A 24,117-nucleotide genomic window follows, 5' to 3' on the forward strand; every position below is an offset into this window, starting at 1 on the left:
TGCTTGGCCTGCTGTGTTCCTCCAGCTCTACACCTTGTTATCTCAAACAAAATAGTGCCAGCTTCTGGACCATGGAATTTGTTCATGGCCATAAACCACGCCATTCATACTTGTGACTAAGTCTTTTATCTAAATCACACTGAAATACTGTAAATCTAATGCCAAAAAGTGACTAAGTACATGATTGTTTTGAAGAAGTGGCAAATTTTATATAAAAACACAGTGGTTAAAAACAGAATAATCCATGAGCCATATTAGAGTAGCAAACTGTAGCCAATCAAGCTCAAGCTGGCAAAATTTGAGCTTATACCTCTCCAACCCAAAACTTTAAAAAGATTAAAGAACCAAGTTGATGTGACTAAATGATGTATTGCTGCCATGACAAAAAGCACATGGGTAATTCCATTTTATACTGTTCTTAATTCACATGTTTGCAATGGTTCAGTATTTAGTTAGAACTTTACTTCATTTTCTCACTAAATGTTGGAACTTGAAGCACATTTGTGATGTTGAGAACCCATTAATTTACTTTGTTCTGGTAAATGATTTTTCTCTGGCCTTTTTCCCACAAATATTTTCCATAAACCAGAGGAAATAGTTTTGTAAATGAGTCAATTCTTGTTAGTTTATAAAGAGCTATTTGGTGGATTTACCAATAGAATGGTGTGATGACTAATTATAGTACTGAGTAACACGAGTTGTTGGGAACACATTCTGCACTTTTAGCTGGCAAAGCAGTAATGGTTACATTCATGTATGATATACCGGGTTATATATTAATTCTATGGATCAGCTCTAAAATGTTGCTACCAGGGCAGGGACCTGAGGAGCCTTACATTAAAAAAAACTTCAGATATTCCTGTAGAGCTTTTAGTGTGATCCATCTCTTGTTAAGGAAAAGCTTTCCTAATGTGATTGACATTTTATTCTTCCTTTTACAATAATGATTTTGACATATCTAGGTTCTTTACATCTATTTTTTAATTGTACACTTAAATTAAACATACATTTATACCCCTTTAATGTGTCAATTGATCACATATTTTATGTAAATGCACATTCCCTTGAATAAATGTTACAACAAATAAATCACCTTCCCTTTTGCTGTAAAGTGTGTCAGTTAATGTGATGACTTTAATCTTGCTCGGTAAAATGAATGAAACAGAACAGTTATGAACTGAATATCTTCAGCTACATTTTTCTCCAAATTGCTTATTTCTTTTTAAAAGTAGAATAATTTTAAGTGAAGTAAATCCAATTAAAATACTATGACAAAACAATGGTTTTAGTTAACAGTTTATTAATTGTATCATGTTAAAGGGAACAATTCAGGATTCCGTTTACGTGACGTTATCAGTTTATTTTTGACATGAGGTTTATTTTCTCTTCTTCTGTAGATGCCACAGGCTACATACCAATTTTGACCAAAAAGAGCAGCTGGATATCCTGCTCCCAATGCTGCTCTTGATCACTTGCTTATTTGTGCATTTTTATTCTTGAGAAACGTAGGTGAAGCGTCAAACATATGACCTGCAAATCATCAACATTGGACATATTGAAGGAAACGGCAAGATAAATCAGAAAATAGATATTAACCGAGGCTTAATCTTGGTGGTTTACAACAATAAGGTTGAAGGAGACTAGGAAGTTTCAGTGCTGAGGCCCTGGGGAAAAGCTGTTGGAGTAGCAGGTATGAACTTAGACTTGCATTTCATTCACTAAGACAGTGTTATCCGTGTGTATGGTAATAGATTTCAATGACTCACAGTGTAAGTGAGAACATTTTTAAAACTTAAAAAGGTACCTCAGTGTGTAAGAGTCCAAAAATTCTAATTATCTTGAGAATACTTTTCAAACTCGAATAAATAGTGCAGTGGAATTGAAATGGAAACATTGATTGATCTTGTGCTGCCACTAGGGAGCTATGCTGGAAAGAATCATAGATAAGAGCTAATGTTGCCAAACTGTGATGCCAATTCAACATCCATACTCCCTGTAAGCATAGTCCCTAGCCTCCTACCTCATAACCTTGCCCAAACTGCATGTGGTGTCATGCCTAAGTGTTATGAGATGGTCACTCAGAGGCAGAGCTTCAAAGCATTGTAAATGGGACTCCTACATTGTCGCTATTGCTGCCATCAGCATCTTTCCATTTATATGGGGTGAGGGACATGCAGCAAATCCATTGCTGAATTAGAAGCCTCATATAAGACCATAAGACATAGGAGCAGAAATTAGGCCATTCAGCCCATCGAGTCTGCTCCGCCACTCAATCATGGCTGATAAGTTCTTCAACCTCATTCTCCCGTTTTCTCCCCATAACCCTTGACCCCCTTGATAATCAAGAACCTATCTATCTCAGTCTTAAATGTACTCACTGACCTGGCCTCCACAGCCTTCTGTGGCAGTGAATTCCATAGATTCACCACTCTCTGGCTGAAGAAGTTTCTCCTTATCTCCGTTCTAAAAGGTCTTCCCTTTACTCTAAGGCTGTGCCCTCGGGTCCTAGTCTCTTCTACCAGTGGAAGCATCCTCCCAACATCCACTCTGTTCAGGCCATTCAGTATTCTGTAAGTTTCAATTAGATCCCCCCTCATCCTCCTAAACTTCAATGAGTATAGTCCCAGAGTCCTCAAACGTTCCTCATATGTTAAGCTTTTCATTCCTGGGACCATTCTCGTGAACTTCCTCTCAACCTGCTCCAGGGCCAGTACATCATTCCTGAGATATGGGGCCCAAAACTACACTCAATACTCCAAATGTGGCCTGACCAGAGCCTTATAAAGCCCCAGTGGTACATCCCTGCTTTTATATTCAAGTCCTCTCAAAACAAATGCCAACATTGCATTGGTGTATGACTGCTAATGGCTAGAAAGACCAAACCAGACAGGCAGGTTCTGCTACAAATGTCACATGTAATATCGTTGTTGGACGTTGTTGCGGCGTATCATTTTTGATGTGGGCATCTTTTGTCAAGCTGCTGTAGCTATCAATCATCTTGATAATGCACACTGCCCCATAGGTAATGTCGCAATTTCCAATTGGTATTAGCTAGTCTCTAACACATATGAACATCAATGTTTGGACTGTTTAGTTGAGGGTGGTAAGGTTTCTTGCAGTGGAGATTTGGATTTCCTACTCATCCTTTGGTTCTATCTTGTTATCCATAATATCCTTGGGAATGTGTCTGCCTCCCAACCTGCAAATATGTTAAGCCAGTGAATTCACCTCTGCTTGAAGAGTGTTACCACACCTAGGAAACTTTCTTTTAAGCAGACTGTTGTCTTTGTGATTTCCTTCTCCTATGGAATGCAGAGAATGCGCTGCAGTTTTATATAAAAATATTCATGCTTCCTTTCTTGTTAAGTGTAAAGTCATCCACACTGTGCAACTATACAACATCGCACTGAGAATACATGCCTCATAAACCAGCATCTTGGTCCCAAGTGTAAGCTTAATGTTACTCCATGCATTTCATGAAGTGGAAGCTGCTTTCTTTATCTCCATTTTCTGTTTGGACAGATCATAAATTTAACCATTATACTTGGTAAGCAAGTACACTCCTTGCAAATCTCCAGGGGAGGCAACAGCCAGGAACATGGAGAAAGAAGTATCAAACACAGCACTTGAAAGTACAACAAAATTGACTGCATTCTTGATATCAACACTAAGAATGCAGGATAGGGTTTTAGCAGCTGCTCAAAGCTTAATAGCATCTTGAATCCATCTCTGCTCCACTCAGATCAAGATTAGAATGCTGTTTTGAACTTAAGACCAATCACTGCATGGTACAACATGCTAGAATGCAACATCACCTCAATTAAACTTTGTTTCTTTTCATTTTGGCATTAAGTCACATTCATTATTTCCTCAACTTCTTACATGGATCAACATGGAATAATGGATATGCAAAGTCCATAGATTTACTAACAGTTTCAGACACTATTATATAATTGTCACATGAAGATTAACATCTGATTATGCTCTGGTACTTCCTGTTCCATTTTGTGAGGGTGCATTTTGTTTATGGCACTCAATATTTTTCAGCCTTGTTGCTTCAAGCAGTAAAGCTGCATGCAAGTTTCCAATTGGCAGCTGGGAACTTTAATTGAACGTGTTGTATTTCTCATATTGGTGGATAAAAATACTATTTCCTGGCAGCACCTGTAATAGTTTTGGAGGTGTTGCTGGGTTTTTGCAGCAAACTAGGATTAGAGAGGATTAAAGGGGGAAGTGCACTGTGATGTCATTATCAGGGATTTACAGAAAAATAATCTGCAGCTTGTTGAAGAAAATCAGCTTTTACAATTTAGATATTGCGAGGAGAAAATAGTTAATTGCAAATGGTCACAAGAGAGTGATGACATGAAAGAATTCACTTGACAACATGAACCATCAATGTATGAACATCCACTGAACCCCTACATTAGATTATTAAGGGCATTATACCATGCATTTTCCATTTATCGTTTGGTACAATTTAACTCAATTTTGGATTTACTTATGTTACCAACATTACATATATTTTTGCAATAGCACTCAAAGTAGGCTGAATGATGTGACACCATTACAATATGTTTATCCAGAATATCTAGCAAGGTATTATTGGACAACTCCTGTATGGTTGTGTATTTTACATAGAAAATAGTTAAAATGCTCCAATGAGCACTATGAAGTTGTGTCAGTTATAGCTGCTGTGCACAAAGACAGAAATTCTTCAGGGAAAAAACTTTTCAAGTCATGCATAAATCAGGGCATCATATTTCTTAACCTTCTTCTTAGAGGAGATTTTGTCTCATCTAGCTTGGGAATGAGAAGGATTAAAACCTTAGGAATATTTAACTATTTCAAAACTGTAATCCTTTAGCCCACCAAGTATGAATCAACTGTTTGGAAACAAAGGACAGAATCTTTCCATCCCTAAACAACATGGGCATAGATGATTCGCTTGGGAAAATATGGTTAGATCAGAAAATAAGGTTCTCAACACTGAGTCCAATTTTCCACCCATGGTTTGACAGTGAGGTGACAGTCATGCTAGTGAGCAAGAAGGTGTCCTGCTTGCATGTATTCCCATCACTTTATTATCTCTTCTTACCTTATTCATATGCAGTTTGCTATTCTCCCACACAGCGGAGAGAAAAAAGATGGTGACCATTCCCGAGATGAGCTCAGAGTGGGTGCCTGAAGTGTTTCTGGTAGCCCCAAATCCAGATCCAGGTGGTATATGATGTGAATGCTGACTGCTCACATTATCAAGGACCTGTTCCGTTTTTGATAACTTACTTCACATTGGAACCATGACCAACAGACCCAGCTATCGCTGGACAATGATAGTGCAGGGAAATTAATGAGGAAGAAATGCTTCAGCAAGGCAGGACCAGCAGCAAGCTCCAGCAGCTGCTGACCAGCCTCCACAGGAAGATGTCACAGTTTTAGTCCCCCTCAGGAGGTGCAAGATGTACAAGAGGTTCAGAGACTACTATCCTCTCTGTGATTTCCAATGGGATGAGTGAGATACAGATTGAGGATGTCTGACAGAACTATGCCAACTGCTGGAGTGGCACCTGTGGCCTGAAGGGGTGGGTATCAAGAAGACAGCTACACTAAATTTTTATGCGACTAGCTGCTTTCCAGGATCCACTGGGGATCTGTGTGGGGTCTCCCAATCTTTGACCCAAAAATGTATCAAGGCAATTTGTGCTGGATCACACCGCTTCATCTTGTTTCCCCCTGGCAAGATTCGTGTTGCAACCCAGGCTGTAGGCAATGCCAACATCGCTGGCTTCCCCCAGCTGTCAGATACTGTGGACTATCCATTCATCATGTGAGAGGACCATATCACATCATGACTGAGTTCTTCAACAGAAATGATTTCATTCCATCAATGCACAAAGCTGCCATGATGCCTATATCCTTGAGAACTGTCATGTTCCTGTTTCATTGCAAGATGGTTGCTGGGAGACAAGGTCTATCTGCTTCAACCACTGTTCATGATTCTGTTATGCAGCCCGCTGACTGAGGCTGAATGTAGATATAATGCTGCATAATCCTTGCACCCTGTACAACTAGAGCAGGCATGGAGGTGATCTGATGGACACTGCAGTGGCACAGCATCAGCTGCTATAAGCCAGAAAGGACTTAATTGACAGCTGGTTCCAATAGATCTGACTTGGGTGAAGTGATCATTCATTGACTGCAAATTTGTCATTTCTTGAAAAGCAACTGGTCCCTGTTTATTCCTAGAAGCAAATGCAGCCTTCTTTTATTTGTGTAATCTTCACTTTTGCAGTTGTTCAACAAAGGTGAACTTTTAAAACAGTAGGAAGACTTTCCAACATGTGATACTTGCATATTGAATGATGACTGAATGTTAGGCTATGCTGTGCATTAGGGAAAGAGCAACTCTCCTTCAGAAAGGTTTCTGACATGGTGTGGCACGAAGAATAGGTAGCCTGTGCTGTTGATTCTTGTAGCTGCAATGACAGTTGATAAGACAGGCAATAATATAAATGGCAAAGCACTTATGAATGTGAGTTTGTATTTGCAATGAACTGTCACTGAGTCACCCTCAGAGGTTTGTGCTTTCTTGTTTTGCTCCCATGACATATCCTGTGAAGGGCAGTATGTGGCTGGCAATGATTGGCCTACTGCACAGCTGGGTCCTAAACTGGCACCAGCAGCAGAAATCACAGATGGTCCTGGCAGCCACTGGTGAGTGCATAATGGCAGAAGGGCCAGAGAGGAACGGCGCATACATAATGTGGTGAGCAGCAGATAATTTCATGAGGTAACTCGCTGGAGGTCATGAAGAGAAACCCTCCATGAACCCCGCTGAAACTGATACTGAGCCAGTTTTTAGTGGTTCAGCCCAAAATACGTTCCAATGTTATAATTCACTCTCCTATTTGATTTGACAGTTTGGCATTTGGTTCATTTAAAGCTCTTCCTCAAGTTTGTTTGATGATTCTCTTATGAAGTTCCCTGGATGTTTTACTAGTACATAAATATAAGTCACTTGTTGCTGTTGACATTAACCTGCAATTCTCTCCATTTACAAACTTAAATTAACAAACTGTTTTTTAACATGGGCAAGTTTCCTGTTTCTTTTTTTTCCAATTAAGCAGCAGAGACTGAAAGCATTCCCAAGTCACAAATCAAAACAGACAGAGAATGAATCAAGAAGTGAATATTGCTATTTTCACTGTCACTTAGGAGCTGCTAAACTATTAATGCTGCAATATCATGACGACTTCTGAAACAACCAAAACATAAGACACTGACACAAATAAATTATTGCTTTGTTAAACAAGAAATATAAATTAGCAGTGCTTTTTCATTAATATTCTAGCCGAACAGGGTATGGTGATAGAATTGGGATACATTACATTACTTATCAGCAGACCTTGGCCAGTACTTCAGTCAACATCACCATAATTGTGTAATGACCTATTACTGTGTAACTTATCACCGGATGTGCCAAGTCTTATCTGTTGTGGAGCTTGTCCTTTTACACAATTTTCCATTTCAAAGCATATTGAGACAGGCTAAAGGTTTATCAGGGAATAACTCTATCTTGCTGTCTGCTGTGGAAATATTCTGACCTTGTAGAACTTTGCAGGCTGCAATTTTCCTTCTTTTAAACAATTGTTTGTGAAAGACGTTAATAATTAATTCACATTGATGTTGTACTTATGTAATTTTATTTTTAAAAAAACACTATTTTGTTGCAATTACTTGTGTGCGCATATTATATTGTCGAAACTATACCATCAAAGCAGGCTCGGTGTCTGAATAAAGTTGGAGATTGCAGTGCCTCAGTAAAACAAGACATCAAATTAAATTTCTCAAATTCTGGGGAGGGGAGGACCAGGAGAAGAAAAATCCTAGATTACAAACATACTATCATTATAAGAAGACTGGGAAATGTGCTGTCAAAAATGTATAACTTTGTAGAAAAATGTTCAGTGTTGAATCAATTCAGGTTTTATCATTACAGATGTTAAAATTAAATAACACATTTAAATAAATAGCTTGCTTTTGAATAAAAAAAAGGCCAGCACTAAAGAAATTAAGTTCAGTTATAACTTGGCTTGCCTTCTGGAAGATATGAAAAACTCTGAGAGGCAACTGTTGCCAATTCTGAGAGGAAGCGACATTAGAAGGTCTCTATGTTCAACATGGAACAGACTAGATGCAAATAAATGCCTTGCTGTTGTTTTTGTACCCCAGCCTGCTCCTCAGCTCCCACTAGATTTCCCCTGAAAACTCTTTGAATAAATATGCTTTTATAACTTAGTCTGCTAGAGTGTTTGAATAAGGCTTAAGAAATTCTGAAGATATTATGTTCCAAAACAAAGGATGCCATTTAAAAAAAAAAGATAAATGTTTGAAAAGATAAGATAGTTTGAATTGCTATTCTGGCTTTAGAATTATAAAAGCTAGCAATGCAGGTTCGATGTGAGAGCGAATGAGCGGCAAAGATCACTACATTACAGCCTTTGGAGCAGTCAATATTTATTCTTAATTTACTTAAAATGCAAAATGTATGAACAGCTTGTCAAAGGCAGTAAAGAATAAGCTCGGAGTGAAACAGACTGGATTGTACTGTTGGGAGGCAGAGTGGTCTTGATGGGACAAATGGTGTTATACATTAAAAAGTAGTTGGTCCAACATCAGCCACAGACTAACCCATAACATTCATAAGTTGCAATGAAGTCAGTGAGCATTAGATGAATATTGATTTTTCAAACACAGCCTGGGTGTGTTTAAGACAGGTCCTGTTTAATAAATTTAATAAGAGTGACAAAGTGACAGATTGTATATGCTAAAGGAGGAATGCAGTAGTAGGTGGACTTTCAGGAGGCTTTGGATAGGGCATCTCACAACTTCAGATACAAGAGAAACTGCAGTGGCGTGGAAGGAATACTGGGTGACGCACAGGAAATAAAGAGCAAATGAAAGATGTTCCAACTCCAGAAGGGTCAAAGATGTGGTGAACACAAGGGTCAATTCTGGGTATGTTTTGGTTCTTAATATATGTAGGTGATTTGGAATAATGTATCAGAATGTGGGCAATTGTGAAACACTGTTGATAGTACAATATACAAACTCAAGCAGTATTGCCACATTTTAATATTTGAACTCCCAATTTCTTATCTTTATCAGCTGTTGAAAACGTTGTGAATATTGCTAAACATTTCAGCATTGAGGCAGTATTTACCTTTCAGTGTGTATTGCATAATCCAGGCTTGTAAGTAGTTCTACTTTGGCTGCAGTTCTTCAAGCAGTCACGTAGCACTGTTTAATAGCACTCTCAACAGCTGAAGCTACATCTGTCCAGGTGTCAAGTCTATTTTCACTCACTGCCATTCTTTTCTCCTGTCAAAGCAGAATACCATTTCTTAAACATTTTAACAAAAAAAAATTCTTTAAAGTATAGAACAGAAAAAGCTTGACCTCATGATATTGCAAGAAATATATGTTACACTGACTGGAACTGCTGGCAGCATGTATCTCGAGACCTCCCATGGCACTATTCATGATTGAATCATAGAATTCCTGCAGTGTGGAAGCAGGCCATTTGGCCCAATGAGTCCACAACAACCCTCCAAAGAACAGCCTACCCTGACCCAGCCCCCTACCCCATCCCTGTAACCCTACATTTTCCCTGGCTAATCCACTTAACCTGCACATCCCTGGACACTAATTTAGCATGGCCAATTCACCTAACCTGCACATCTTTGGACTGTGGGAGGAAACCAGAGCACCCAGTGGAAACCTACGCAGACACGAAGAGAGTGTGCAAACTCCTCACAGGCAGTGGCCCAGGAATAGAATCGAACCTGTATTCCTGGCATTGTGAGGCAGTTGCGCTGAACACTGAGCCTCCATGCTGCCCTATGTAACAGCCATGTGGGCAGAATGTCAATGTCACTGTCTCAGCTTGGCTGATTAAGTGAAATTCCTTTCTAATGCTATTTCTGGATTTTTGCCAAGACTCCTGGGATCAAATTCTGCAACTCTGTCCAACTTTCTGCAAAACTGTATTTCTTCTGTTGCAAACATTTCAAGATCTTGTAGTTGATAGTTAATCATTTGCCTCCTTGACGGGTCACTGCCCGTGCCTGTGCCCTCGATCTATAGGTTGGTGAGGTAGATAACAGATGCTCCAGAATTCACAGCATAAAGCATGGGAAATTTTAACTCTCATCTGCTTGACCCTCATCAGTGTTCTGCCTGAACCGAGAGCTGAGGGCATGCTGCTAGACAGTGGTAACTAGCAGACAGGAGTGAGATGTTGTGCAACACTGGGAATCAGAATCAAGTTATAAGAAGACAGCAAGATCAATGTTGATAAGGCCCATTTTCTTTTCTTCATTCTTGGGATGCAGGTATTGCTGGCAAGAACAGCATTTAACTTCCATCATTAACTGCATTTGAGAGGTATTCCGAGCCGTCTTCTTGGAACGCTGCAGTCTGTGTTGTATGGGTACACTAACAGCACCATTAGGGATGGAGCGCCAGGGTTTTTACCAAACATTAGTGAAAGACGTCAGAACGCTGAAGGAAATTTGCAATGCATCTACTGCCTGTCTATTGTCCTTCTAGATTGTAGAGGTTATTGGTTTGGAAGATGCTGTAATAGGTGGTATGACCTGATGAGGAGTCAAATACTGAACATTATCTTGAGCCAGGGAAAGAGGAATCTTTCACCCAGTAGCCCAAAGAAAAACAATATTAAGATACAACATCAAAAACACACCCGCAAATACACATAATACATTTAAAAGGGAGAGTGTCTGGTATATTTCTGAAGAAGGGTCAGACCCGAAACGTCAGCTTTCCTGCTCCTCTGATGCTACCTGACCTGCTGTGTTCATCCAGCTCTACACCTTGTTATCTCAGATTCTCCAGCATCGGCAGTTCCTACTATCTCTGAGTGTCTGGTATAGATAGGGAGAATAAAATTCATGCAGTTTTAATGACCTCAGAATCATTGAGGTATTATAACCTGAGACCATAGCTGTTTAATCAGTTACCCCTGCAGTGGTGAAATCTGTATGTATCTTTGAGTTCTAAGTGTATAGCTGTCTCACAGAATTCCTACAGCGCATAAGTAGGCCATTTGGCTCATCAAGTCCACACCAACCCTCCAAAGAGCATCCCACCCACATGCATTCCCTTCCCTATCCCTATAGATCTGCATTTCCCACGGCTAATCCATCTAGACTGCACAACCCTGGACACTATGGGCAATTTAGCACGGTCAATCCACCTAACCTGCACATCTTTGGACTGTGGGAGGAAACTGGAGCATGGAGAGAACATGCAAACTCCACACAGATAGTCGCCCGAGATTGGAATCGAACTTACTAACCACTGAGCCACTGTGTTGCCACTGTGTCTCAATTTGCTTTTTCACTAGGCACCATATTCCAAGTTGATGGGAGAAATAGGCAGGCGCACAGAGACTTCCAGATCTTGTTTTAAAATCCATTTTTCATTCTTTCTGCTCTCCTGCTCAAAATTAACTGTTGAAATATAGTTCAATGTATAATTCTAAATCTAGCTCCATTGTCTCTCCAAGCTGGCTAACCGACAGGTGAGTCTTCCATCTCTCAACATTATCATAAGTGTAAATTAAAACTGAAGAGATGAATTCATTGAAACTGACTCAGTTGCCTGGTTTCAATAGCTTTACATAAAATAGCAATTTCAGTGCAGACAACTTTCGTTATTTCACATGGGTTAACCACTGTAGCCATTTTAGGTCCATGTTTCCAACTTTCTAAAAGACATTTTAGTCCGCAAAACGTCTCAGGTATAACAGTCAGATAATAGAAGTCAGAATTTGATCATCTATATCTACCACTTTTGCAACAAAGGGGCCTTGATAAGTTGCTCTAGTACATCCTGAAGTTAGGTTAAATTATAACACAGTGCACTAAAGGTGGAGGAGTTATTCTTTAATGTGATGGATGACATTTCAGGCAATGGGCTGCTTTCCCCTGGATGGTGACCAAGCCTTGTTTGATGTGAGCACAGGCAACTTCAGCATCAAAGGAGTTGTGAATAATATAGAACACTCTATAGTCATCAGTAAACATCTCCAACTCTGACTTTATGATGAAAGGAAGGTTGTTGATGAAGCAGTGAAGATGGCTGGGTTCTGATGAAGTAATGCCTCAGGTTGAGATGAGTGGCCTCCGACAACTACAACCCTCTTCCTGTGCAGTAGGCGTGACTCTAACCAGTGAAGAGTTTTTGCCAAGTCCCAACGCGGGCTATGTGGTACCATACTTGATCAAATGCTGCCTTGCTGTCCAAACCATTTATTCTCTTCTCATCTCACCTCACCTCTGGAATTCAGCTCCTTTGACAAGATTTATTTGAAGAATGCAATGAAGTCTGAAGGCAAGTGGTCCTGGTGGTATTAAAACTGAGAAATGGTAAGTACCAGAGTTAAAGATCTATAGAGCCATACAGTAAGGAAACAGACACTTTGGTCAAACTAGTCCATGCCAACCGTGTTCTCTAATGAAACTAGTCCCACTTGCCTGCATTTGGCCTGTATCCCTTCAAACCTTTCCTATTCGTGTACTTCTCCAAATGTCTTTTGAATGTTGTAACTGTACCTGCATGCATCACTTCCTCTGGCAGTTCATTCCACACACAAACTACTCTCTGTATGAAAAACATGCTCATTTTTCCTTTTTAAAACTTTCTCCTCTCATCTTAAAAATAAACCCCTTAGCCTTGAACTCCCCACCCTAGCGAGATGACTCTTATCTATGCCCCTCATGATTTTGTAAACCTCTATGGTGCATCAGAAGGAAATGGTCTTGGGATATTTTCAAATTGACTCCAGACATGGCCAAGCTAGAAACAATGTGTAGGTTTACAGGGAAAAGGCAGAGGATTGGCACCAAGTTAAAATTCTCAGAGACCCAATGCAAAGATGATAGGCCAAATGGCTCCATCTGCTCTGCAACAATTCTGTGATTTGTGATTTCTGCTGATCACGATTGACTGGCCTCACCCAATTAATGAATTGATATTCCTCACATTGAACACCAGTTGGATGAGGGACAGAGGATACCAAGGGTACATAATATGCTGTGGGTGGAGGAAGTTCAATGTTCATTATCAGGTATGGCTTGGTAGCACCACTACTGACTGGGCTGGCCAAGTACTATCTATACCATAGTACTTCCTGATTCTCAGTTTTGGTTCCATCAGGACTGGATCTTGTTGCATCCTGAAGAACTTGGCTGTCAAACTAGGCTTGCATCACATGTTGATAGAACGAATGAGAACACTTATCTACATGACTAAGATATTTTGACAGGCTGCCCACTGCTTTTCTCCATTCAAGATCTTCTTCGAACCCAACTTTATGCCTAAAGCTTTAGGTACCCCTCCTAAAGTCTATCAACTTGATCTATATGCTGTTCCTCAACACATCTGTGAAATATTTTGAGTCATTTTGCTAGTAAGGAATGAGTTGTTGTTGGTGTTGTTTTATTTCTAGTAAAGTATTGGTTTTCAGAGGTTTTTAACCTCTTTAAGCTGATTTGTCCCAATGTCCCAAAGTCAAGATAGGTTTCACTTGACTCAGCTTTCAGATTATTTCACTAATTTCACTAAATTGCCAATCTTTTGGTATTAACGGGAATGTAAAATCAACAGATCTTACAATGAGCAACTTCAGAATCCCATAATTTTAGTTCAACATAATTTGTTTATGCCCAGTTTACTTGCCAAAACTCTGCACAGTAATCACTTGTTGATGTTTGGCTATCATCCTGTCTTTGAGCTTCAAATTAAAAAACTAAATAATCTTAAAATTTAGAAACTAGTATGTGCCAGATTTTTGCAGTCTGTACAGACACACTGGCATTTTTTTTAAATTATAAGCACTCTTGCCCCTTTTGTAATGGTAACTGCCTATGTCAACTTACTATGCTGTATGCACCATTTCCCCTGAAATCAGGTACTGCGGTGCCAACACTGGTGATAACACTTACCACAAGATAAGTTGACATAGACATTTTAAATGTGATCATGAGGATTTATAATGGAAATATTAAATAATGGACATAAGGATTAATTACTTTAAAATAGAAACTGTATTATAGCTATCCACCAGTCCTGATTATTTCCTGTCCTCTGAGTCCATTTAACCTGTTCTCTGTATTTGGGTGGAAATTTGAGACTTTGAAAAGTAATGTAAAATGCACAATATCAAAACAGCAATCCATTAAATGCTGTTCCCTATTTAGACTCAAAGTTAAGACTAGCATTGACCAGGTGGATGAGTTACTACCTCATATTTGACACTAACCTTCAAAATTTAAAAGGAGCATACGGTTTTCACTCTCTGTATGCAAAGCCATAAAAGATTGATGAAAGTTTAGTTTATATGCATTTACTGTGCAACTTAGAACAACTTGTAGCTTCTTATTTTTAATAATATTTCCCCAGACATCACCATAATGTCATTCAAAAAGAAGCATACATTTGCAGCAATTAAAATACAATTACCAATCTTCATTATCATAGATTCCAAAAGCTACATTAGACGGTATTACTTAAGCAAACTGCAGTTCATCATTCACTCCATCAAATCACATGACGATGCATTTGTAAAGGTCCCCACTTGCTATGTGTTTTAACTGGCTATATTTTGTATACTTTGTTCTATCAGTACCCTGGCTTCAACTCATCAAGGGATATGTCGATATTGGAGAAACACGGTGTAGAGATAAATGATCAGCCATGCTGCGTTTGACAGGCCGAAATGTCTACTCCTGCTCCTATTCCCCATGTGCTCCATTCCTAACCTCACCTAAACCATTAACCACGAGTTTAATACCTCAAAATTTGATATTTTGAATATCATCACGAGTATCTCAAACAGCCGCCCCCACACAAATTTTAACTTGTTCAAACCTCGACCTGCTGCTTGCCCTTCATTGTCAATTTTTTCTTTGTCTAACATTTCTTTTATTTACCTTCTGAGGTCTAAGGTTTGATATTTAGACAGTTGGGTTTTAACATTATAAGCCCCTTGCAACAGAGGTGGATCTCATTTCCGGCTGGTGGCAGTAAGCAACTATTTTTATATATACGCAATAGTAAACCTTACACACCCCAAACAGTATTAATCATGCAATCAGCAATTTTTCTAAGCTTACCAAATGAAGATGCCAGATCATCCAAGTCTTCTTTCTCCTATTGCTTTTGTTAAGTGAGTTCTTCACAACTTAATTGTCTCCTGCTCCTGCGAGGTTAATGGACAAATGTCTATTGTGCCTCCTTCTGTATCTTGTTGTTCCTGTAAATTTGGTATGTTTTACATTCTGCATGAGAACAGAATGTTAGTAATGTTTGGGCACAGACCAGTTTACTTTATGACTATTGGACATCCCATGCAATTTCTGTTACAATGTTTTGAGAGTAAAAATGATCCTTCAAAGGAGATGCAATGCACTATACTGTGCTCCTAAGGTGACATTATTTCTCAAGAAGGAATGTATGGACTGCATTTGATTCACCATTTATTATTAAAATTGCATGATTAATACTGTCTTGAGCCTATAACATTTAATATGTGTATATATAAAAATAGTAGCTTACTGCCATCGGACTTTGTTAACTTTGTCAATAAGTCAGGAGAAAGACTTGTTTCTTTGTAATCACTTTCACAATATCAGGATGCCAAAGCGTTTTAAGCCAATAGTGTATTTCTGAAGTGTAGCAGAATGTTAGAAGCAGCCACACAGAGAACAGCATAATTCCACAAGTAGCAATTACCAACAAACTTTCACTATTGATAGAAGGGAAGCACCATTTATTACTGTTGCACATGGGTCTGAAAGGGTTAATACTGAGGCATGCCATAAGGATCACCAACTATAATGATGTCATACAGACTTATGGGGACAATAGTTTAGGATCTCGAAGGAGAGTGGGCTGGGGGAGAAATGGGACAGAATCATTCAAGAAGTCAGGCAAGGCCTAACTTGACATCAGGACCAATGCTAAGAGCCACATATAGGCCACAACAGGTAAGTATGGCAGTTTTCTTCTCTAAATGGGTTTTTCTGACAATTAACAAAGGTTTCATGGTCATGAGAGCTGGCAGCCTATACAGCAACCATCTGGACGACCTCTTTCCTCATGCTCCTGTCTCTTATGTCTGAAGTTTTCTGCTGCATGCTTCCATTATATTAATGCTCAATTATCAAATTTCAGTCAGAACAACATTTTATCACTCTTTGAAAAATTTACTGACTTTTCTTATTTGTTCCTATTGGAACCTTACCTTAATTTTGCTATGTGTAATTTAGCTTGACCAGCAGTCCAGCTTTAATATATATTTCAGTTGTGCATTCAGAAGTACTTGTTTCACCCAACCCTGCCTCCTCCCAAATGCATTTTCCGAGCCTCTCATGCACCAATTATTGGACATAGACTTTAGCTCATCCAGCAAGTTTATAAAGTTCTTGGTCGGGAAGGTAAGGCAGTTTTTGGGGAACTATAGGCAGCAGTCAGACCCTCTTTACAGCTTTCACAACTCAGAACTTTAGGGGTTTTACTTTTACTTTTAATCAATTCCATATTTGACTCCATCATACTGGATGTATGCATTGCCCTGAATTTCAATCAGCCTTGCCTCAGTTCCAATTTGAGTGCAATACATCATGCTTTAATCAGCCCTGCTCCCACCTTCAGCATGGAGCTTGCTTGTTAAGGCCTAATTGATGAAATGGCAAAGATAATCTGTTTATAATTATAATTGCTGTTATGAAATGTATGCCTTCCTCCTCCAAAATAAGCACAGTGCAGTTTTTTTTTATTATATTCAAAGTCTTTTTCAATTAATCAAAACCAAACTGATTAAGCACAATTATGCTTGTGCTGACCAGGAACTAGTCAGATTTGCATTTATGTTTAAATTTGTTGCACTGTCTTCCTGCTGCCAAATGTAATTTTACTGTTGCAGCAATGTTGAATGGTACAAGTTTAAGCATCATGCAAAACTCCTACTGAAAATAAATCCTGAAACAAAGCAACTTGCTGCTGATTTTTAAAAATATAATTAGAGGCATTATGGACTGTGTTGAACACTGAATGGAAAGACTAAGCAGGCAAGCTGAAAAAAATACACTAGTAGGATGTGAAACTTTCCCAGATGACCATTCCTGGCATATTGTGGCATTTACTATTTCTATTAATATGTGCTATAGGGTGAGGATTGTTTGAAGTAGTTTTCTGCCACTATTCCTCCGATGTCCTGGGCTTATCTAGTGATTCGTGGTAGACAATACACCATCACAAAAAGCTGACAGCAATAAATACAAATATGCTTTGTCAAGCATAGTTGCTAGGACCTTACGGTGCTCAGGTATGGGTACATCTGCTCCTTCCAAAAGCTAGAGTAAAATTGTTTGTCTTCACCACAGACTGCATGTGACATCAGAAGAATGAGTTGAGCTAATGTAACATGAACATTAATTCCTTCAGAAACATTACTCATACATCAATGCATGGTCCATAAATAGAAAGACATTGAAGTCCTAAAACATAACCAGAGGAGGAAAGGGAACCACATTTTTGCAAACTTCAACGTGCTCTGAGGAGGCTACCTAATATCATGTTATTTCCCTTTGGAACAGCACCCAGGACGGGATGAAATGGAAGTATTGTAAAATTTGTTACAATGCTGTAGTGAGAGGAATGTCTTTGCATTAAGAAAGCATTCACCATCACAACTTACGTATATAAATGGTGGCCAATTCAATAAGGCACAGTGCCTATTGACAGTACTAAATTAAGAAGTCAATGATCTCATGAACTTGAGATCACACAACAAATGCACTTGTACTGAAGAGAGTAAACTTCATTATGGCATAATGGGAGTGAATATCATATCAATAAAGATCATTACAAATAAAATCATATCCTTGTTTTACATTAATATATTGTTTGGTCGAGTGATTCAGACATGACTAGGAAGCTGTATAGAAATATTACTGAATGTCAAAGATATAATCAATGACACCTTTCAGGATAAAGTGAACAAAAAAACCCTACTGGTGCAGCTGTCAAAGAGAACATAGCAACTTTGAAGAAAAGCAGAACCAGTTCACAGATGCACGGAAGTTCATTTTGTATTACCTGCAAGATCACCTTATTTCAATTTTGTACATATTTTGTTTTAATTAATTAATTTAATTTGATTATTTTAATAAAAGTGGACATAGTCAAGGACTACTTTTGGCCTGATGCAAACCAATACATGTCTATTTGAAATCACTTGATTTATTAAAAAAAGCAACAGAAAGTGCACAAAATGAGTTTCATGCCAGCAATAGTAGAAAATGAGATCTGAACCAATAACTTTGAGTTGCTAATGCTCTGGTTATTCCCTGACATTTCCTAGAACTTTACAATGCTGCCGAAATGTGCGGCTGAATAATTTGAAGAATTAGTTCACTTACAACTAATGCTACACCAGATTGTCCTGTGCCGTATTAAGCCATGCAGAGACCACTTAATCTACTTGTGCATTTAAATTATTTTCCTGTAGTGTAAACAACATATGCAGAACAATGAAGTTAGTAAATAGACCACAAATTAGATGTTGCACTCCTACACAACAAAGCTTCTGTACTTTCCACTTACTCTGAATAGCTCTTAATGCTGCAAGCTCTGAACATTCTTTGTACATTAAGAACCATGGAATAATCCCTATGTCGTAATGTAATACTATATTTATGCGACAAATTGCATATGTCATTCAAGCAGCTACCTGCAAATATACACACTTTTTTTTATCTCTGCACTTAAAAAGCACATAAGCTTTGCAAACATTAAACAGTTTCTTGGTTCTGGATGTGACATTGTTTTAAGTGTTATTTAAGATCCTCTGTGTGTTCACAAAGGTTGCATCACACCAAGTTATCCTTTATTTTTACAGCACTAAATAATTTCGGCAGTAAGCAAAACAGCTCATGAAATGATGTCATTTTTAAAATTATGCAGGTCCTCTTTTTAAAAATTCCATCTGCTCATCATTCATTGCTTCTCTGCAAAACACTGACTTTTATTCCATTATAGTTCCACAGATGTTGGAATCCTGAAACTACATGCAAGTGACCATTCTTCTCTTGTAAGCTGGCCTAGTAATAGAAAGCTGCATAACGTGATGAAATCCTACTCACAGCCAAAGTCCATATCTATCCAGGATGGTTCTTGAATGGGAATTTTGTATTTTTCTCCTTATTCATTAGTTGATTGCAATACTCTCCAATTCTACTTCAACAGAGAAGAAAACACAACTGATGTGAGCTTGACCTCGAGAACCTCTCCTCTGGAAAGAAATGCATTATCACAGGCAATAATATTAGCTTTTTCTAAAGCCAGTATTTAAATTGGGACAGGACTATTACTAAGGCAAAACAACAACTTTATGACAGTACAGATGGTTCTTTAATACAAATACATAGTGTATGTGTTATATTTTGAAGTCAGGACTGCTGCAATCTCAGACATGTTGGGTTGCTGACTCAACATCATAGAGGTCTCTGATAATGCAGAGGTAGAATGGTCACTGAAATCAGGAGCCGATCTTCATTTTTTTAAAGTAGTGAAGAAGCATTTAAAACTTATATTTTCTACTGTCCATGACATTTTTGGTGGGAGCACATGAAAAAAATTATAAGGGGCTCACACCAGACATGTAGATGGTTTGCACAGGCAGATATTAAGGCTCAGAACAAGAATCTAGCTACAACCAACAGTTGGACCATAATGCTGAAGGTAAGAGATTTTCACAGTAGTTTAACCTTGATCTTTCATAATTGAAAATGTTTGAAGCTATTATTAAAGACATTATAACAGGGTACTTGGATAAGTTCAAGATGGATCAGGCAGAACCAACATGGCTTCAAAGAAGTAACTTCTGCTGTGGATAAAGGGGAACCAGTGGATGCATTGTACATAGATTTCCAGAAGGCATTTGGTAAGGTGCCACATCAACGATTATGATCACAAATAAAAGCTCATGGTGTTGGGGTAACACATTGGTGCGGATCGATGATTGGCTGGCTGACAGGAGGCAGACAGTATAAATACATGGGCTTTTTTCAAGCTGCAAGGATATCAAATGTGGTGTGCCACAAGTTTCAATGCTGGGGACTCAATTCTTTATAATTTATATAAATGATTTGGATGAAGGGATTGGAAGTATGGCAGCTAATTTTGCCAATGACGCAAAGGTAGGTAAGAAAGGAAGTTGTATCGAGGATATAGGAGTCTACAAAGAGATATAGATAGGTTACATGAGTGGGAAAAGGTCTGGGAAATGGAGTATATGATGAGAAAGTGTAAAGTTGTCGATTTTGGCAGATAGAGTGAAATTGAGGAATATTATTGAAATGGTGAGAGGTTGCACAGCTCTGGATTGTAGAGAGATCTAGGGATCCTAGCACATGAATCACAGAAGGTTAGTATGCAGGTGGAGCAAGTAATCAGGGAAACTAATAGAATGCTATGTTTTATTGCTAGGGGAATTGAACGTAAGAGTAGGGAGGTTATGCCTCTGCCTATACAGGGTATTGTTGAGACCACATCCGGAATATTGTGTACAGCACTGGTCACAGCACATACAGAAGGCTGTTAAGGCTATGGAAGCAGTTCAGAAAAGGTTTACTCGACTGATATCTGGAATGAGCAGATTGCTTTATGAAGATTGGCTGGACAGGTTAGGCCTATATCCTCCAGCTTTTAGAAAGTCAGTGGTGATTTACTTGCAACATATAAGATCCTGAGGGGACTTGACTGGGAGGATGTCAAAATGATGTTGCCCTTTGCTGAAGAATCTCGAACTAGGTGTCATAATTTAAAAATAAGGAGTTGCCCTTTTAATTCAAAAATAAGGAAGCATTTTTTTCTCTCTCAGGGAGTTGAGAGTTTTTGAAATTTCCCTTCTCAAAGGGCAGTAGATGCGGGATCTTTAAATATTTTGAAAACAGAGATAGATATTCATGATGACCAAGTGGATGAAAGATTATTGGGGATATCCAGGAATGTACAGCTGAGGCTAAAATCAAATCAGCCATGATCTTACTGAATTGCAAAGCAGGCTCAAAGGGCTGAGTGGCCTAATTTTGTTCCTTGTTCATATGTTCATTTCTTCAAAAGGGAGGGGAGTGATGGGAATAGGAATAGATAAACCATATAATTCCGGGTTGGACTCCCTCCTGCCTTCAATCCCCAGTTGAGAAGCATAAAATTCTGCCAATATAGTGGGATCTTGCACAAGTACCCATATAATTAGTTGAAATTTACAATATTCTGGGAATCAGTTCTAAACTTCAAACCTGATATTTTCCATTTGAATTCAAAAACGCTGTTGATATCCTTCTCTGTAAACATATGGTTTCTATTAATATACAGCAGCATTTATAAATTGACAATCTGACTCAAGGAAGTATGCACAATCAAACAGCTAACTCCAGCACAGCAGTACACTGTTGATTCAGGGCTATGCAGGGACTCTGCTTAAAGCAATTATGCAAGCAAGAAGTGAAATCGCGTTACAGCAAGGCGAGCGAGAGAATACCGAAGTAATATCGAGCTGGCCAACTTTAAAAATAGCAAAATTTATTTTAACAGAAACCATGATTAGGGGGCCTTTTCCCACTTCTAATGAAATTGACGAAGCTGCCTATTTCTGAGTGTAATTAATAGCTTGCTAATATTATTGCAGAAATGTATGGCTCTAAAATATTTGATGCCTGAAAATGTGATTTTAGAAGCAACCAAAACATAAGTCCATATTTTTTAATCTGCGTATTGAGACTCAATAAACTAAAGAGCTGATCGCTGTAAAAATGCCAAAATTTGTTCAGCAAGCAATGGAAGGCTTTCTTTAATAGTAGATTTGTTAACACTTTCCTTCACACATGGGTAACTTCTGTTATTTAGAAAAATGAACAAATCCTTTAGGTAAGAGCGACAACCCCAAGAATGCATCAAGTTTAACAGCAGGTCATTCCAAACATGAGCACAGTGTTAACTATTTACATGATTTGACCTGTCTGGAAGAAATTGCATGATTTAGAAGAGCTAAAAGATACGTGCAGTATATGATATTTATAAAGTGCAGTGAAAGGGAATCACTGGTAAAGAAAAATATTGACAAGAATTTTAAAAATAATTGCATGGCTGGAAAACTGTTCTAAGGCGAATGGTTTCAGATTCATGGGACTTTGGGACCAATTCTGAGGCAGCTGTACAAGCTGGATGTGTATTGCACCTGAATAGGGCTGGGATCTGTAATCTCATGGGGAGGTTAACCAGTGCTGTGAGGTAGGGCTTAAGTAATTTGGCAGTGGGAGGGGAATCATGCTGCAATATTAGAGCTGTATAGAAAACATAGGCAAATTTTAATTGAATAAAGAATAAGAAAGAGCAAGGATTAGATGGAAGAAAAAACAATCAATTGACCTGCATAAAACTTTTCAATTACTTCCCACTTTGGGTAGCACGTCCTACAAAAAATGTGCGGGTGTTACACAGAATACAGAAAGATTCATAAAAATGGCTCGAGGGATGAGGAGCTTCTATCAGGAAAACATATAGGAAATTTGTGGCTATTTTCCTGGGAGAAGAAAAGGTTGCAAAGAGATTTAATAGATCTATTCAAAACCATGAGGTATCTCAACACAATGAAAAAGCAAAAACTGTTCTCATTAGTAGATGGATTGAGCATCAGAGGGCACAGAGTTCAGGAAATTGGTTTAAAAAAAAAAGCAAATGGTGACATGTAGTAAACTTTCTTCAAGCAATGAATAGTTAGGATCTGGAATGAACTGTGTGAGGATGTGTTGGGGGTACAGTCGGTCAAATTGTTGAAGAGAGATTTAGCTATCAGAAAAGAATGTCCTCTTAGCCATGCAGATTCAAAGTAGGGGAATAATGATAGATGAATTGCTTCTTTAGGGAGCTACAATGGACCCAATGTGCTGTAACCATTTTGTGACTAACATAGTATTGGAATGCATGTGTGTTAGTAGGAGGAGCTTTCTTTCTTTATTCATTAACAGGGAGAGGGTGTTGCTAGCTAGGCAGCATTTATTGCCCATCCGTAATTGCCCAGAAGGCAGTTCAGAGTTAACTACATTGCTGTCGATCTGTCAATGTAGGCCAGACCAGGTAAGGATGGTAGTTTTCTTCCTAAAGGACATTAATGAACCAGATGGGTCTTTTTTCCCTGACAATTGACAATGGATTTGTGGTCATCATTAGATTTTTCATTCCCTATATTTTGTTGAATTCAAATTCCACCATCTGCAGTGGTGGGATTTGAACCTGGGTCCCCAGAATGTTACCTGGATCTACCGGATTAACAGTCCAGCGATAATACCACTAGGCCATTACTTCCCCAGAAAAAAAGTCAAGATGTGACATGGAGTTATGGCATGGTGAATCCATTGGGATGAGAAAAGGGGATCGTGAGAACGAAATATTTCTGGATAAAATGTATGCGGGAGGGATTAGGAAGGAGAGAAGAAAAGAGCGATTTGACCATATGGGTTAAGAATAATACTGCAGATCTACAGAAACACAATCTGCTAGAAAGTTCAAAGATTGAACCTATTTAGTTAGAGCTGCGGAAAAGGAAAAAGCTATTACTTTGTTGGACTTTTTCTACAGACCCCCAAATAGTGAGAAAGAGATAGAGAAACAAATCTTTGGGAAAATTTTGGCAAAAAGTAAAAGAGCAGTGAATTTATGGGACTTCAATCACCCAAACACAGACGGAGGAGAAACATTATGGAAGTCAAGGAGGATAAAGAATTTGTAAACAGTGTAAAAGAGAGCTTTCTCAGGATGAAAATAGTGCTGGATCAAAGCCTGGGGAATGCAGTAGAGCAAGTGAAGTGTGATTCAGTGGAAGAGAATCTGTTAATAGTGATCATAAGATAATTAGGTAACTATTGCATATGGACTGCAGTGGTTCAAGAAGGCATCTCGCTATCACCCTCTCAAGGGCAACTAGAGATGGGCAATAAATGCTGGCCCAGCCAACAATGCTCATGT

General features: G+C 38.7%; 1 long non-coding RNA gene across 1 annotated transcript; it reads right to left on the minus strand.

Moving 5' to 3' along the window:
* Positions 1–1,280: 1,280 nt before the first annotated feature.
* Positions 1,281–19,344, minus strand: LOC125485115. The gene is made up of 3 exons (XR_007263892.1): positions 19,233–19,344; positions 9,224–9,381; positions 1,281–1,530 (listed from the first exon to the last, which is right to left on the minus strand). It is a non-coding gene; the product is annotated as an uncharacterized LOC125485115 (long non-coding RNA).
* Positions 19,345–24,117: the final 4,773 nt, after the last annotated feature.

This window comes from Rhincodon typus, chromosome 16 (genome assembly GCF_021869965.1).
Source record: "Rhincodon typus isolate 14 chromosome 16, sRhiTyp1.1, whole genome shotgun sequence".
NCBI classification, from domain to species: Eukaryota; Metazoa; Chordata; class Chondrichthyes; order Orectolobiformes; family Rhincodontidae; genus Rhincodon; species Rhincodon typus.